This window comes from Ochotona princeps, chromosome 6, assembly GCF_030435755.1.
Source record: "Ochotona princeps isolate mOchPri1 chromosome 6, mOchPri1.hap1, whole genome shotgun sequence".
In the NCBI taxonomy this organism is placed as follows: domain Eukaryota; kingdom Metazoa; phylum Chordata; class Mammalia; order Lagomorpha; family Ochotonidae; genus Ochotona; species Ochotona princeps.
In genome coordinates this window covers 22784593-22800994 of record NC_080837.1, presented here as the reverse complement: position 1 = coordinate 22800994, position 16402 = coordinate 22784593, and the positions used below count along the sequence as shown (strand labels likewise).

At 46.4% G+C, this 16402-nt stretch overlaps 1 protein-coding gene across 3 annotated transcripts in view; it reads left to right on the top strand.

Moving 5' to 3' along the window:
• Positions 1 to 16402, top strand: part of LIPC (lipase C, hepatic type) — a 147644-nt gene that overhangs the window by 20494 nt on the left and 110748 nt on the right. The window lies entirely within an intron of this gene.

Sequence of the window (16402 nt, the reverse complement as noted above, 5' to 3'; positions counted from 1 at the left end):
AGCACAGTTATTGCGTGACTTTTAAAAAAAAAACTTTCCAGTGACAAATGTTCCAGCTTCCTTGTCGCAAGAACCGCCCTCATCCTCCCCGCCCCACACGAAAAAAAAAAAAAAACAACAAATAGTGAGAAAACAAGATACTGCTTTATACTGAAACATGACAAGACCTTCAGCAGCAAATGACAGCACTGATGATGCCCATGAAGATGCCCATGCTGTGTCACAGGTTCCGCCAGCTATGCCAAACTATTCTGCAGACACAAAAGACAAAAGACACACTTCCATTCACCGAGGAGCTCGTGCGTGCCAGGGTCTCCAGCCTCGCCTGTCCTCTGCGTGTCAGGAGCTGGGGACGTAACTGTAATACAACATGAGACATATGCGAGGTACCTGCTGAGTGAGGAAGACTTGTTAAGACACCCATATTTCATATTGGAGCACCTGGGTTCGATGTTCACTCCTACTCCTGACTCTAACTTCCTCCTAATGAAGACCCTAGATTAAGTTCCGGGTTCCCAGGTTCAGTTTTAGCCATTTTAGTCATTTGGGGAGTCAAATAATGAATGGAGGAGTTTCTCCCTCTCTCTCTCTCTGTGCTCCCATAACCACCTCTCAAATTATAAAAAAAGAGAGAGAGCAAGTGGTAGGTGATGCTGCAATCAGGGAAACATGCATGGAGTTCCTAATTTGAGTTTCAGCCACTCTTCCTAAGAGGCAACAGAAGATGGTTCAAGTGCTTGGGCCCAGACACCCCTGTGGGAGACCTTGATGGAAGTCTTAGATCCTGGCTTCAGCCTGGCCCAGTCCTGGATGTTGCAGGCATTCAGGGAGAGAACTAATAGGTGGAAGATTCTCTGTGTGGGTCTCTCCTACTCTTATTCTTACTGTGCCATTCAAGTAGATGAAAAACATATAGACATTTTTTAAGAAGAAAGAAATGGGAAAAACTTGCGTAGTGTAGGAAACAATACAAAAGACCTAAGGCCAAAGAGGTCAGCTGAGCAGCATTAGGGAGAGCCACTTTGAACTGAGTCTCAAATAGAAGTAAAGGAAGGTTGTAAGCTGAAGCAAACACATGAACCAGCTTCATCTTGGAGACTTTAGAAAAGATAATGGAATTTTTAAAGGGGCCAGAAGAAACGGTCTTAGAGGCCATGGTCAGGGGTTGGGCTTTCACCTTGGAGGCCAGGTGGGCCCCTCACTATTGACAATGGTTTTGAAACAGGAAAGGCTGCAGGGGTTGTCTACCTTTCCAAGTGGGGTTGAGGACCTTATCTTCCAGTATGGTGGAAATCCTGGCCACTCCGTGGAAGGGAACAGAGCTCTCAGCAAGCCAAAGTCAGTGCAGGACTCAGCTCTCACTAGTTCCACTGCTTCATCTCGCCCTGCACCTGCAAAGTAGGCCCAGTCTGAGGCAAATCTGTTTCAAGTGTTCTAGTTCATTCTGATTCCTAATCCTGTATTACAGAGAGTATCCATGTTGATGACATTGAAGCCAGAGCACACAATGGAAGCTTCAATGGGAATCTGCCATCTTTAAACAGTACAGACTTTATTTACAGAGTTACGGAGAGAGCAAAGGGACAAAGAGATCTTTCATTCTCTGGTTCACTTCCCAGATAGCTGTATCAGTCTGGACTGGATCAGGCTGAAATCAGGAACCTGCAACTCTATCTGGGTTTCCCATGTGGGTGGCAGGATCTCAAGCGCTGGGCCAGCTTCTGCTGCTTTCCCAGACACCTTAGCAGTGAGCTAAACTACGAGTAGAGCAACCAGGACTCAAACCAGTGCTCATCAAGTGCTATGGCCCTGGAATTTTCCATCTTAACTCCCTTATTCTAAGTCTGAAAAGAGTGCCAGCTTCGGCAGTGCATATACTAAAACTGGAATTAAGTCTGAAAGGAGAATAGTTTAAAATTCAATGTCATCTGCTTTATAGACCTATGGAAGTTTCACCTTTAAAATTGTATCCCTGCCTGTATTATGTCACTTGATTCTGACAGTAAAAAGTAAAAAGTATTTATATAAACCATTGGGCAGACATTGTCATCCTCACTTTACAAATATAAAATGAACATGTCTGATGTCAAAGGCAGTTGTCTGTGTGTTACCACGGAAGCGAGAGGGCACCCCAGGGACCCTGGGATGTCACGGGGTGACAGAATGGAGGGGGCTACTTGGAAAACGAGGGTCTGGGATAAGTGAGTTTAAGGGTGGCAGAAGAGATTCTGGATTGGATTCTGCCAACAGTTGGGGTGCCCAACTTGATGGTTGGGCACCTTAACAATTTAATCATTAACTGTTAACATATTTTTGCTTGATTTTATCAATAATGATTTAGCAGGTAGGAAGATGAAAGTGGGGCTCAGATGATGTTGACAGACACATGAGTCACTCAGCCCTGTGCATCAGAACTCGTTTCTGGATTTCAGAATGACCCCCTCACTGGTTTCAAACACCTTATGGAGAGTCTGGTGTTCAGCAGACCTGTCCACATTCATCAGGAGCAGCATGCTCGGCTGTCAACCGGGCAAGTGTGGTACTTGTGTTTTCATGGTCTCTCACATGGCAGGATTCAGGCAGTGTCCTTGAGGTCACCTGCTACTTCCACATTAGCTAGCTGTACAGCTTCCTGCTACTTCCTGCATCTCTCATCTCTCACAGTATATTCAGGGTCCCCTCTCAGCCCGCCCCCAGGCACTGACACCTTGGGGTCAGCTGAGCTCATCTGAGTGGCCGTCTCAGTACCAAGAGGCCTACAGTGGTTGTCTCCTCTAAAATCACCTCATGCGACCTTACAAGCAAAGAGAAATCTGGAAGCAAAGTTTTCTCTGCTTTAAATAGAAGGCCAGGAACCCTAACTTAACCCTAGTTAGTGAACTCAATTGCCTTGAGTGATTCAAAGACTTCCAAACACCAGGGGGGCAATCCAGGCAGTCAATGACTCTTAAGTCATTTCTTTCCCAGCATCAACGTTTGACTTTCCCAGTCTCGTGTGGGCCTGATACATATCACAAGGTTTGAAACACATGCCTAGCGCTGTCTTTGTACAATTTCCATACAAGCAGTGTTCAAACAATATTTTAGTACCCTACCTTGGGTCCTAAGATCTTGCAAATAATGCTTTGTTTTCTTTGAGTTGCTACCACTCCCTTTGAAGGGGAGATGGGGTGCATGCTTCAGCGTTAGAATGGAAGCTTATAAATATACATGTGGTTGGAAAGTGAAGGTAAGTTTGCATTGGGCTCAAACAGGAGGCTTTGGCTGAGAGCTTCAGGAAGCACAAGGCCCTGCTGGGCACACAGGAGCCAGCTGGCAGCCAGTGGGGGAGGGGGGCTGGGGGGAGGGGCAGCAGCCCCCTGCAGCAGAGTGATTAAGACTTCCTGGCAGCTCTAGCCATCATTGGCAACAGCCCAAGAAGGAGCCGTTTATCTGGCTCACGTTGCGGGTAAGTGATAAAATTCAGACTCTGGCATGGCGCCATCAGGAGCTGTAAGGAGTGATGATCATCTTTGCAGGGACGCCCACAGCGTGAGCCCAAAACACACATTCTACTTTTTCCCACGCAGGCTGTGTTCAAGCAGGCCGTTGCCTAGGCTCACCCTGGCCTTGGCCAAGGAGAAAGGGCCCAAGGCCAGCTGCCACCTTCTCATGGCCTGCCTGCCCCCCTTCCCTTCTCCCTTGCCAAACCCCAAAAGAAGGGTGGGGTGATGGCTAGTGGCCAAACACAGAGCGGGGACTGGGAAGACAAACTCTGGGCTCCCTTTTATGTCTGGGCTAGAGACTCCTGGCCTGGACAGGGGCTCCCAGTTAAGTGGAAATAAACTATGGGCTCCAAACAGAGACCCTGAATGAGCAAAGAAAATGGGATGTGGAGTCTAAACACCTAGGTCTGAGTCCTGCTAGGTCTGCTGCATGTGACCGGCAAGTGGCACTGGCAGTTGCCTCCCACTTAAACTTCTTGGATTGGATTCCAGGCTTTTGGGAAGCAAGCCAGTGGATACAAGCTGTATCTCTCTCTCCCTTTCCCCCTTGGACTTTCAGAAAATTAATTAAATTCCTTTAAATAGTTTTTTTTTAAAGTGGAGACCTTGATTAGTGACTCTTAATGAGGTCATTGTTAGGGACCCCACTGGGTTGCTCTGAGGATGGGATGAGATCATGCTGGTGGAAACATTTTGCAACTATTCATGACACATCATGAAATTAACAGCTGTCAGCCTCTGTTTACAAATATGTAGATCTGTCAGGGTTATGATCACCTGACCCACTGTTTTCTTTTTATTGCAGAAGTGTTCAAATATAGAAAGAAGCTTAAAGTATGGTGCAATGGGTTGCCTTACTCTGTCCGGATTATTGATTATTGTGACACTTTGGTGTATTTGCTTTACTCTTCTCTGTACATGAGTGTGTGTGTGTGTGTGTGTGTGTGTGTGTGAGAGAGAGAGAGAGAGAGAGAGAGAGAGAGAGAGAGAGAGAGAGAGAGAACTGTATAACCATTTAGAGGAGAGAGGGAGCGAGAGATACACACACCTACCTACAGATGCCATATGAACACTGAGGATCTCAGAGTTCACTTGTAAATGTTAACACTTCAGTATTCAACACTCAATATGGACCTTCTCATACACAGCCCTAGTACCCTGCCACATCTAAGAAAATACAAAAATTATCCAGTCCATGCTCCAATTTCCCAGTTGTCCCAAGATGCTTGTTTGTGACATTTTTCCAGTGAGGATCTAACCAAGATTCTCCTGTTGCCTCTGAGTGCCATGTCCCTTTAATCGCTCCCCAGGGCTTTTGGAGGTTAAGACTCCTGGTAGCTTGGTGCCAGCACTCACATACATCCATGCTGCCCCTGTTCCATGGTCCCTTGTGCATCTCCTTTCTGTATCACTGGGCTCATGGCTGCTTTATGAGCTGCCTGCGAATCTATCTGTGTTAAACCAGGAGCACCTCCAGGGCAGGGCAGGGGCTGTCTTGGTCACTGTTGTCACCCCAGGACCTGTACTTGCCTGGCATGGAAGGAGCAAGCAGCAAATGACTGTGTTTGCCTCTTCTTCAAGGGGCTGAAAAACCTGCATTTTACAAGTGAATGTTAAAGGATTTCACCTGGCAAATCACATATATCTGCTAGAAAGCAGCCAAGCCCTACAGAAGACCTCCAGTCTGGCCCTGCTTCCCCCTGAAGTCACTTGGGCTCTTACTTGGAATCTACAACAGGCTTATGGCTCGAATGAGAGAGACATTCTTCAAATTCTCTGCAAAGCATACACAAGGGAAGCTGACTTGGTCCCCATTGAGGATCTCACAGAACTGAGTCTAAATCCCACGGAATGAGCCAACCATTTCCAGATGAGCTAGAACAGAAGGAGGGGACTATGTGTATCATATTCCTTTTTTTTTTTTTTTTTTTTGCTTCTTTCCCTGAAAATCACCCACAGTGTTCACCACCTTAACTGGGAATTTTAAGCTTCCCCTGGCTTCAGAGGATGCTGATGAAAGCAGAGCTTCTCAAACTTTATATTGTACATATGAGTCAGCTGAGGCCTCAGTAGGAAGCAAGTTCTTCTTCAGTAGATACAGGATGGACTCCAAGAGGCTGTATTTCTAACTAGTGCCAGGGCCAGGCCTATATATTGATCACAAACCACACATTAAGAAACACGGTTTTAAAGGACACTAAATTGCTCCTTGTTGACACAGTGATTAGCACCGACTATAAGGCAACAGCAGTGCTGTGGGGACAGGAAGATGAGAAAAATGCAAATGAAGAAACAGTTCTTGGCCTCAAACATGACTAGATATACCATATTACTGTCTACCATCTTGCTCAAATTGGTCTGATTCTCTTAACAACCCTTAATCTATGAACTGCATATAGGGAAGGATGTTTAGCACTGTGGTTAAGATACTGCCTGGACATCCACATCCATATGGAGTGCCTGGGTTCAAGCCCCAACTCCCATTCCAGCTTCCTGTTAATGTGCACCCTGACAACCAGCATGTGATGGTTCAAATACTTGGGTCCCTGCCACCCACGTAAACTTCTTGGATTGGATTTTAAGCTCCTGGCTTCACTTAGCCCAGCCCTGGCTGTTTTGGGCTTTTAGGAAGCAAACCAATGGACACAAGCAGTATCTCTCTCCCTTTCCCTTGGACTTTCAGAGAATTAAATTCCTTTAGATGGCTTTTTTAAAGAGGTAGAAATGGTTATTCTCCTTTTACATAGGAAGGAACTGGGGCTGATGCAATGTTGTTTTGGTGTTCCGACTAGTAAAAGGCAGCAATGGGGTCTACCAGAGGTTTAGTTGGCACCGTGGTCTCTGTGGTTCCCCACACATGTTTCTCACTGTTCCTCTCAGTACTCTGGTTACCAAGTCTTTAATCTGGAAAAGAAGGGGCAAGTAGAGAAGTAACTAGTGTGAGCCCAGATTTTAAAGCAGACCCAGTCATCACCCGGGGACAGGATGGGGCAGGAGCAGAGGAAAGATCCAAGAAACCACCAGAGGGGATGCAGACCAGAAGTCTTCTCTAGTGTCCCAAGGACCTGCTGACTATATTCCTTTGTGACAATTTCCTAATGTGGCATCAAACATAATAAACACTTCAGAGAACCATAGCCATACATTAGGACCCCAACATTGTCACCAAATGGCTATGTGATACTGACCAAATCTCTCCCTTATCACAACTAAGGGTGTGGGTAGTTCTTACAGTCCCTTCTTCGGAGATCAAAGGTTTCTTAGCTCCCTTGCCATTTTAGGGTGAAACTTCTGTATGAAGCCCCTCTGAGGGTGGGGATGGGGTTGGAATCCCCATGCCCCATTTCTCCTTCAGGACCAGTGACTTCTGGGGCTCACCATGTAATCCTTCCCTTCATCAGACTTCACCTGCACTGACTGAGAACCAACTAGGCACCACCCCCTTGCTCAAGCCTGAGGACATGGAGGCAACTGAGATGCATTGCCCTGCCCCTGCTGAAGAGACTGAAATAATCCAGAGGTGCCAGGCAGAGCATTTAGGACACAGGATGTGGGGTCAGCCCTGGCACAGCGTGGGCTGGAGTAAGTTGGCTTAGGTGGACTGCCTAGCCTGATGCCAGACCTTGCCACCTCTGAAACGGGTACCTTCCATTGCATCCCCCAGCAACCCCATGAGATAGATGCTACCATGGCTCCCATTTTTAAAACAAGGGTGCAAGCTTTAAGAGGCCAAGGGACCAGTACAAAGTCATGGAGTTGATAAGGATTAAATGAGACAATGTACATCAAGCCACTTAGCAGGGTGTCTGGTATGTACATGGGAACTTCAATGCCTTTTCCAAACAGTAGAACAGGTGGTGCAGAGCCAGTTGTTCACACTCAGAGGCACAATAAATGGGCAAGCAGGAGAAAGGTCTTTTTCACTTCTTTTTGGTTTTTTTCTTCTTTGAATTTAATGAGTTTACATCCAAAAATTGGTCATTTCAAGAGACAGGCCTTGTCTCCTCCTGAGGACAAAGACCAAGCCTGGCACTGGACATCCATGATGAAAGATAAATTGTCGGGCCCGGCGTGGTAAGGTAGTGGTTAAAGTCCTCGCCTTGAATGCTCCAGGATCCCATATGGCTCCCTTTTCTAATCCCAGCAACCCTGCTTCCCATGCAGCTCCCTGCTTGTGGCCTGAGGAAGCCCAATGCTTTGGGACTCTGCACCCATGTGGAAGACCCGAAAGAGGCTCCTGGCTTCAGATCCAGGTCCTGCCGTTGCGACCGCTTAGGGAGTAAAGCATCAGATGGAATATCTTCCTCTCTGTCTCTCCTCGTCTCTGTATATCTGCCTTTTCAATAAAAATAAATAAATCTTTAAAAAAAGAAAGATAAATTGTAGAGAGGCAAACGAGAGCTGGTAAGTGGACTTGGCTCAAGCAGAAGCGGTTGGCAGGTGCACATGGGGCAATGAGGCTCTAATGATAGAGGAACCCAGGGGAGGCGGGGGAATGAGTCAAGATGCAGAGCTCCCCAAGGCCCCATGCCTTTCCTAGAAGGCTGCCCAGAAGGTGTTCCACAAACACCCCCAGCATAGCTGCTCCAGGTTCGGCTGCCTTGCTCCTCATCTGGGTAATGGAGTGTTAGGAAGCATGTTGGAGGTCGTTCATGTTGGAGGTCCTTGGAGGTCATCCTTGTGTTCCCAAGGATGCACTAAGATCCATGCAGAGGTAAATCTCTCTCTTTCTCACTGGATGACTTGGAATTAAAATACCACCCAACAATAGCTCCCAGAGAAATTGAGATTTATGGGTCACTGTCAGTATCAACACATGTTGCCCATTATTTCAAAGTCTCCTTGCTCTTTGGGACTGATTGCTATTTACTTTGAAAGATAAATGTGGCTTGATAATCCATGTGGGTTCCTGGGAGATATGGGTTTTTAAGTGCACTTCTTTTATCCCTTGGAGATTCTATTATCCCACTTCATTCTGTTTTTGTCTGGAGGTAGAAACACCAAAGCCCCTCACTCTTCAAATATTCTACAGTTCTCTGAGGCTGCAGACCAAAGACAAGAGGAACATCTCTGTGCTCAGCCCAGGGTCACTGGCGTGACAATATGGAGGAGACCTATAGCACAATCCCTGTCTCATGGGTTGCAGGCATGAATTCATGACTGGGCCAGTGTAAATGCTCTCAAGAAATTAGCTGGAGGAATAGTAAACGGACTCTTCTTGAATACTTTTGTCCATTCATGTGGCTGGATGGGCCATGGAAACTGAGGTAGCAGATAATTTCCCCCCAGTTAGAGGTTGTCAAACTTGAATGTGCATCAGGATCCCCTGCAGGACACACTGAAGCACATATTGCTGACTTCAATCCTAGTTCAAACGGCTCAAGGGAGGGCCAGGAATCTGCAGTTCTAATGGAGTCCAGGTGCTACTCATACTGATGCTGGTCCTGGGTGCCCCTTTAGGAACATCTTAGTATGAGAATGGGAAGTATCTGAGGCTGTGGGTGGGGGCAAATGAAGCAGTATTTGTTGCTTGGGGAAAGAGCACCCCACTGGAAAGAAAACTTGGTTAAGTTTCCTGGGCAATGTGCAATTTAAATCCTTTGCCGTAAAATCTGCATTTAACAGTTGATTTCTATCAATAAGCTGTAAGTAGAGATCTATCTTCTGAAATGCATTAAACTGCTAAGTGGATCTGGGATCTCCCAAGCTACCATTAGTGGTCTGCTGCACCTGCTGCACCTAAGAATGTCAAGACTCTGAAGAGATTACAGTCCTGCAACTGGGAACTTTAAATAATCTGTGGCTAAAAGTCACAAGGAGAATCCTGGTGTCATTCAAAGAGTCTGTGCTACTACTTCACACCAGTGATCCCTAAGCTATTTTCCCTGCAACAAAATTTACACAAGGCCCAAGGCTCCAAGTAGGTACAGTCAAAATTAGAGTCTGGAAGTTCCAGAGGTCTTGGGATTGGAGGTAGGTGACAGCTTTTTCTGTACAGCAGGGACCTTGCATGATAAGTCACAAAGAGGTTGCAACTGCATTATATCAGCATTGCCTTCCTTTCCAGGAAATAGTGCTGGGAAGAGTTATCGTGCACTGAAGCCAGGCTGTACAAACCCTTTCTGTCAAAGGCCAGGGGACTGAGCGATTATCACCGGGGGTTCAATATTTGGAGGTGGTGTCCCCATAGCAATCAAAGGCCTTAATTCTCACAAACTTTAGAAGACTGTCACCAAGACCAAGGTCCAGAGTGACACATAATGCAGTGGGAAAGGAAGAAAATCAATAGAGCTGGAGACAGAAAAATGGTAGCTAAGAACTCCCAATGATTACACTGGTTGGGACTTTGGATCACAAAGACAGAAAACCCAACTGAAATTAAGCAAGAAGGGGGATTTATTTACCCACAGAACAGAGATGGTCAAAATAACGGCTTCAGGTATAGCTGAATTTATGGTCCTACCAGGATCCCCATGCACCTTTATGCTCTCGCTGCCCCTACACCCTTTCCCTCCATGCCAGCCCTTGAGCATCCCAAATGTCCCTAGCCATTAGCAAAACTGAAAACTTCCAGAGTCAATGCCCCAGCTCTGGCAAACATTCTAGAAAGGATTCTATTCACGTGCGTGTTCCCGAATAGATAGAGGGTGATAGACTGAAAGAATGGTATCCCTGATTGGCAGGCTTTGGGAATGATCCCCACTCTTGGGTAAGATCAGCTTCACTAAACTGACCTTATATAGGTAGGCACCTCTTCTGAGAGGGGATCTCAGTGACCTCAAGGATTGCCTGGGAGGTATGAGGACAAGCAGGTAGACAAGGGTGGCTCTACATTCACAGATGCAAGCAGAAGGGTTCTCAGCCCTTCCTCACACATCCCATACTACGCACACTGGCCCCAGCTCAAAGGAGTGCTGTCTGCAGAGCTGCCCCACCCCCTGGCGTGGAGTAAATACTAGACAACACTCCAGATTCAGCCATTTGCAGGGTGATGAGGTTCTCTGTTAGTACTGTAATGACACAGGAGAATCAATGAGACTCACAAGCCTTATACCTGCCAGAGCAAACAGATGGGCGACATCAATAAAATTAGCATCTCTATTGGTGTCCCAGGATGTTTAGAGACTATTTTCAAGACTGTGTGTGTTAAATACACACTTTCATGATGCTCTAGTCTATTTCACTGCAATTCTCCAATCGTGGCCCTAGATCAGCAGCATCAGTTTCACCTGGGACTTTGGTAGAAATGCACGTTTCTAACCAATCAGAACCTCTGGGGTCAGGGCTAGCAGCCTTTGGGTGATTCTGATGCATGTGCCCAAGTTGAAGAATGGCTCATCTACATGTATTGATCCATTTCACCCAGTTCAAAGCCTACTGTACAACTGAGACTTGCACTGCAGGTGTAAGAAGTAGCCTGAAGTTAGAGGGATACTTTCAAGAAGTTTCTTTCTGTTTCTGTCACCCCTTGCCTTCAATCTATTGAACGCAAATGAAAGCTATTAAGTTGCATTTTTCCATTTCTTAATAACATCTTGGGCAGATTTGTTCATTTTTGGTCAGTTCCATATTAAAAAATTATTTTGTTTTACTTATCCTGAAGTCCATCCCACTTTTCCTTTCTCCTCCATGAGTGAGCCTCAGGGAGATGGGAGTGAAGCATGAATGAGATGGGCTAGTTCTGCACATCTCTTTCCAATGGAATGCCAGGCAAAGATGGTGTATGTGGCATCTGAGGCACCTGTTGCAATGACAGAGATGTCTTGTAGCTGCCAATTCACTCTCTAAGAACCCTAACAATCAGGGTTAGACTAGGTCAAAGACTGTGAGCTACTTAACCTGTGAGAGTGAGGACCAAACCTAGGATCACATAGCTGGTGGCAATGGTGGATGAAAGCCCAGACCAGTGGCTCAAGAGCACCTGTTCTTTCCCTGCTATTTCACGCAGATGTCATGGCCGCTTCTGTATTCCAGCACTAGGTGAGCTTGAAGTAGCTAGCCAGAAAAATAGCTTGTTCCCAAAGCCACTGAGCAACTGACCGGGAAGGGTTCAAGGCATGATATTTCCCTAGAGGAAATGCCAACTGGTTCAGGACAGCTGTGCCCAGTGGCTCCTGACCATTGTTGTCCACATGACTCCAGGGAACCCTCAATTGACAGGTGTTAGCCAGTGGGACTCTTAGCTTCTAAAGCAGAAAGCTGGGTTTTCTGGCTGGCCAGACCTTGAGTTCCAGCTCTGTGGAGTACCCAGCTAAGGTCAGGTGGGGTCACAGCACCATCTGTGCCTCCTAGATGGCTCTTTCCTGAATGACTCAGTTCTATCCATGGTAGATGGAGGTTTGTGGTCATATTCCCTATCATGACCAGAACACATGATAATTTTCTAGTCGACAGATGTGGTTGGAGTCCTTGCTACACAAGAGTCTTTTGTTTTGATTCTAAGGCCCTTGACATGTCTGGGACCCTCATATGCCATCACCCTGGGCAGAACGTCCCCTTCCAGGGCAGGAATTGGGTGAGATATGACATCCACATGCACTGGGATCTCATTTTCCCCATTGAAGATCAAAGTTCTTGCCCTTTACAGAGCCTGCTATTGCATTTTTGAGAATCTTACAAGCTAAATTTTCAACTGGCAATTCAATTTTTAAATTTACAATTTCATATGATTCAATAATTTGTGTTAAAATTTCATATGACTCATTACATTATGTTTTTTAAAAAGTAGGAATAAACACTCAAAAACGCTCCCTGTTTCACTGCAATTTGCTATTATCACTGTTCTTAAGTTTTGTGACTTAAACAATAGAAATGCTATACAATCCCGTGCTATACTGCATCTCTTCCCAACTCCATGTTCAATAGCACAACACTCACAGCCTAATAGTAGACATTTGTATTTATACATGAAAATTACAAACACTATACACACTGTTTTGTTGCTTATGAAGAGCAAATGTTGCAAAGTTTTTTTTTATAAAAGACCAGGCTATAAACCTTGTCCTGTAAGCCATAGCCTCTGTTGCAATTGCCTTGCTCCATCACTGTAGTCCCAGGCACATGGATATGACTGTGTTGCAATCAGCTTTATTTTCAAAAACACATAATGAACCAGATTTGGTAAGCCAGAGCATGTTGGTTCCTTATCTAGAATTAAGAAAACCACAAAGATTGCTAAGAATGAAGATTAAACTTAAAAAATACTATCTTTATAGTTGTTCAGATTATAAGTGTCATCTGAAAATTGAGAAAATATTCTTCTAGTATTCCAAAACAATCATCTGTTTCAGCAAAGAAGTGGCTTTTGTAGTTGTAGAATTCACCGTTAGCTTTTTAGCCACAACCCCAAAAGCCAGACGCAATAAGTCACTCAAGCAGGTCTTTGTTTCAGTGGGAGAGGTAGCCATGGGGCAGGGAGAAAGCAGGAGCAGAGAGAGAGAGAGAGAGAGAGCAAAGCAGAGAGAGAGAGACAGAGTAGAGAGAGAGACAGAGAGATGAGGAGAAGAGAAAAAGAGAAAGGGAAGAGGCACCTTCATAGCCTTGAGGTGGTGTGGGGAGTGGGAGTAAGGGATTGGCAGATGGGGTTACAGGTGGACACCAGGGATAAATGGCTCAGGGGATTGGTGGAGCATATGGTTTAAACCTAAAGGTCACTAAGTTTATTTAGGCAAGTGGGTATTAAGGGAGCCGAGACCTACAAGATTTAAGGTAGTGCTGGGTAAGCAGTTACTCAAGGTGGCCACTGGGTCCAGAATGGCAGGATCAGTCATGGCGTCACTGTTTGAGCCTCTCCTTTTATTCGCTCTTACTGTCTTTATTCCCTCACGACTAGCCAGGGAATCCCATTTGGAACATCCAAGGCCTAGAAACATTGGCTGCATTGTTTCCGCTATTTATATTTCACCAAACTGGACATAAGATGCAAACTTCTATCTTGCACATATCCCTATCTACCTCTATTGATTCATGCAATTCCCTGGGCTCCGGCTCTCTCCTGCCACCAACGCTACCTCTGACGCTGGCATTCACATTGCTTCCTATGGAGATGTCTTGTTGTTCATCTTAAATTTCTGCACCTGGAAAGCAGGAGATATCCTGGTTTATACTTTGAGAACACACATAGCTACAGGATTAAGAAATACATTTTCATGAGCTGGATAATAATAGAAATTAGATGACAGAAGTCCTTACTGTTTCCAGTGACTAGAGAGCTTTAAAATGAGGTAAATAAGTACCTGTTCTGCTTGTTTGACTCCCACAGAGAAAGGGAAATTACTGGAGAAAAAATTTGAGCCCTTATAGTCTGGGCCATACCCCTTGGGAGAAAAATAACATTTTAAATGGAATCATCAGTAAATGCTCACTAAATGTGAAGTTCACAAACTGACCTTTGAAGTTGGAGGACAGAACTTCCCTTTAGCAAGGTCAGTGTGCACTGTGAATAGACCAACAGCTCTTCCTGCCTACCACTCTGTCCCTTCACCCTTCTCCCCCGCGCAATTACAGCCTTCCCCTGGAGAACAGCGGAACAGGGTTTTTCTCTATATTACTGCCTATCATGATGTTACAATTACTAACAGAGTCATTGTCCCGCCCCCTCCCATGCTCTTTGCTCTACATCAGACCATCCAGGACAACACCATCTGGAGACCTTGGAAGACCTCTTATTCTCTTGCCCCAACCCCCTAGGCCATTGCCTTCAGCATTCAGACCAGCTTTCCACCAGAACTAAGTATCCATCTGCCATTCCTTTCCTTTTCTGAGAAGGGCTCAGAAGCCAAAGAACTTCCTGTTTCCCAGCTCTTCCTGCCAGAATCTGGTCTTCTTCCTGCCCCAGGGATCACACACCAAGTACCACCCATCCCTGCTCTTATATCCATCCTGTCTCCAGTCCTCCACCTTGGCTGCCCAGTGAAACAAGTGGAAGAGACCTCTCATACCTTCTGCAAAAGACCAACCGTCTCTGTTCTTGAGAAGACAGACTGCACATTAGGTCAGACCCAAAGCCTGTCATTAATAACCCCAAAGGGATCCTTGTGTCTATGGCCCTGTTATTTTTCTAGTGAATATTTAAGAGGCAATGGTAATACACCGTAGGATTTGGAGTAGGCTAGGAGAGGAAGTGACATGTTCTAAGAGGGAGAGATGGTGGGCGTGCCTCCTTTTTTTTTTTCTTAAGGTGAGCTAATAATAAATACATGACTCAAATAAAGGCTAAACATGCATGCAAAAGTCCCAGACTAGGTCCAGGCTTTCAGGAAAGCAGCTGTTTGTGGGGGAAGTCCCACCCACTCCTGAAAACAGAAGCAATAAATAAGGTGAGTGTCCGTGGCAAACAGGTGTTCCGGCTCCTCCGGTCATGTAAGCAGATTTTTATATTCATGAGAAAACAAACGTGGACTTTGTCTCTGTTCTGTATTCCAGCTGCTTTCTCCACACTCCTCCTCCAAGAGTCCTGAACTAGACTGGCATCCAACTCCCTATAGCCTGTAGGAAAGGCTGGGGTTCTGTCTTAGGGACCCTGCCCCCTTTGCAAACAGCACCACTTCCTTCTAGATGCACAGGCCCTGGGAGGCCTGGTAGGGCTCCTGGCTTCCTATGGGATCAGAGCACCAGACAGTTCATGTGGAGGGTGTGGGGAGAGGGGTGCAGCTGTTCATGCTCCATTAGACTCAGTCTCTTCCTTGTTCCCCCAAGAATGGGCAACAACTCAGGTTAACCCTGAAGGCTCTCGGGCAAGGTCATGTGCCTCCAAGCCCATCAGAGGCGTCTCAGGACAGTTCAAGAGAGTTCTACTCCAAAGGTCTTTTTAAGTCCTCATGATGGGACCCTGGTCTTAAGGGTATTTTGAACGTAATCTTGAACTCAGGTTTTGGATTTTTTGGGTCTGAGTGGTGAAGTGGTAAGACTTCAGAGAATTCAGGAAGTGGAGAGAAGCTGGTGTGGACAGGAGGGGCTGGGGCTAGGCAGAGATAGCTTGGGATGTGGCTGTCAACAGGAAAGAGGCCTTATGGGGACAGCAAGAGAAATCATCATGGTAGGTTGTTGGCCAGAGAGGATGGGCCTTACATGCTTCTGAGCCATGGGGCATGTTGCAGACATGCCACTAAGCCCTTCCCTTCACTTACAGGCCCATCTCCTACCCTGATGGAGAACCCTGCTCAGACAGATAAGCCCCGTGTCTTGTTCAAAATTGCTTAGCCACTAAAGGGCAGGTCTCAGCCAAAAATGCCAGTGCAGCTTACACAGCTCCATCTCCCACCCTGCCACAGTGTCTCCCTGGTAAAGTTTGGAGAAGTTCTGGAGTTGGGAAACAATGGGGCGCAAGAACAGGAGTGAGCTAAATCAGGCTGTTGGCTGGCAGAATCAGGAGTCAAGAGCCCCAGGACCCAACACCTTCTAGGTGTCGTTATCTGGAAAAGGACCATGGGCCAGACTGAGGGCTTCTCAGAAAGGCAGGGTATGGAGTCTATTGAGCAAGGGAGTGAACGCAATGAGATGCCCAAAGGGACTCTGTTAGGGGCAAGCCCATAGGTCCTCAGGTGGTACCATGGGACATAGCAGGTGAGAGGGGCTGAGGCAGAACGCCACACGTCTGGTAAGGAGAATGCTTCTTAGGGGCAGAGATCTACATGGTGGCTGTGAGCAAGGAGAAGCCAAAGCAAGGTAATAAAACATACCAAAGGAGAACCAAGCAGCATCTGGTGACTGGCTGGAATAACAGCGCCAATCAAGGTCTGTGCCCACTAGGACCCCTGACAAGTGCTCTGCTGCTACCTTGCAGCCATGCTCACCAGCACCCCGTATCCAACTCTGCCTCCACCCCTGCATCACAGTGACAAGGGTCCCCACCTGGATAATTGGTGGGCCCCAAGTAAGTACCACTAACTGGGCCATCTGTAGAGGTGCCTGGGGGA